We start from the raw sequence: 1,633 nt of genomic DNA, 5'->3' as shown, positions 1-1,633 counted from the left end.
TTAAACTGCAGTTTCCATTGCTTTGACCATTGCTTCTTCCGTCAATCTTCTAGGTTTCTAGGTTTCCTTATGTTGCTGATCCCAGATGAACTGCTGGGAAACCGAAAAGTTGGCTCTTCTATGACATGCGGACTTCAACTCCCAGAATTCCTGAGTTAGCAATGATCAGCTCAGGAATTCTGGGAGTTGAAGTCCACAAGTCACCAAAGAGCCAATGTTGCCTCTTTCCCCTTTGCAAATTTCCTCCCAGGAAGAAAAAAAACCCCAACAACTTTCTTTCACTCCATAATTTTTGGAAACTTTGCTGGGAGGGCAGCATTTCCAACCCCCAAAAGCACAATGGCATAGAAATCAAAGAAAGAAAGAAAGAAAGAAAGAAAGAAGGAAGGAAGGAAGGAAGGAAGAAAAAGAAGGAAGGAAGGAAGAAAGAAAAAAGGAAGGAAGAAAGGAAGAAAGGAAGGAAGAAAAAGAAAGAAGGAAAGAAGGAAAGAAGGAAAGAAAGAAAAAAGGAAGGAAGGAAGGAAGGAAGAAAGAAAAAGAAGGAAGGAAGGAAGAAAGAAAGAAAGAAAGAAAAAGAAAGAAGGAAAGAAAGAAAGAAAAAAGGAAGGAAGGAAGGAAGGAAGGAAGGAAGGAAGGAAGAAAGAAAGAAAGAAAACAAAGCCCTACATGGCTTAGGACCAGATTAAAAGGGCCCACAGGGTTGGTTGTCTCTGGGTCCTGTCGGCTAAGCAGTGTCGGTTGGTGGGTCCACAGGACAGGGCCTTCTTTGTAGTGGCACCGGCTCTTTGCAACCGGCTACCTCCGGAGATCCCTACTGCCACCCACCCCACCCTACTGGCCTTCCAGAAAGCCTTAAAAGACCTGGCTCAGCCAGTAGTCCTGGGGGCTGTTGAGTGTTTCCCAACCTTGGCAACTTGAAGATACAGTATTTGGACTTCAACTCCCAGAATTCCCCAGCCAGCTGGCTGGGGAATTCTGGGAGTTGAAGTCCAAATATCTTCAAGTTGCCAAGGTTGGGAAACACTGGATTAGATGATGCACTTTTAGATATACACCCTAAACAATATGTATGATTTTAAATATGTTTTATATTGTCTTTTCCCCCCTATGTCTTTTTCTCTTATTGTATGCTGTGCTTCGGGAGTCGGGCGGCATATAAATCAAATACTGTATATATAAAAAATTGAAATAAAATAAATCAATAAAAAGTGAAAAGCTGGTTCGGCCATCCAACTGGGGCCCATTGCTTGGAGAGATGCTTTTTGATGGACAAGGCGGTATTGACCAGTCTCTCCAGAAAAGCCCCCCTCCACTCCATCCACGGGGGAGGGGGGCATTGGACCTTTCATTGGGGGGGGGGAAATCACCCCCTCGCTCCCCAGCCAGACGAGAGGGGTGTTTCTTAAAATGGGGGGGGTAATGATGCTCCCGAAAGATCGGGTGGAGGCTGATTCTTTGAGGGGAGGGGAGGCAAGGGAGGAGAGGGGAGGGCTCCTGCAATGGGGAAGGAGGGAAGAATGGGGGGGCAGTTTTTGTCTGTGTCGACCCCCCCCTGAAAAAAGGGGGGGCTCCCAAGCAGGGCTGCGGTTGCACGTGCCTCTTTGCCCAGGAAGGGGCTTTATTGCCCCCTCCA

Source organism: Erythrolamprus reginae, chromosome 13, assembly GCF_031021105.1.
Source record: "Erythrolamprus reginae isolate rEryReg1 chromosome 13, rEryReg1.hap1, whole genome shotgun sequence".
Taxonomy (NCBI): Eukaryota; Metazoa; Chordata; class Lepidosauria; order Squamata; family Dipsadidae; genus Erythrolamprus; species Erythrolamprus reginae.
The sequence above is the reverse complement of the archived record's forward strand: the minus strand, read 5'-3'. Positions refer to the sequence as shown.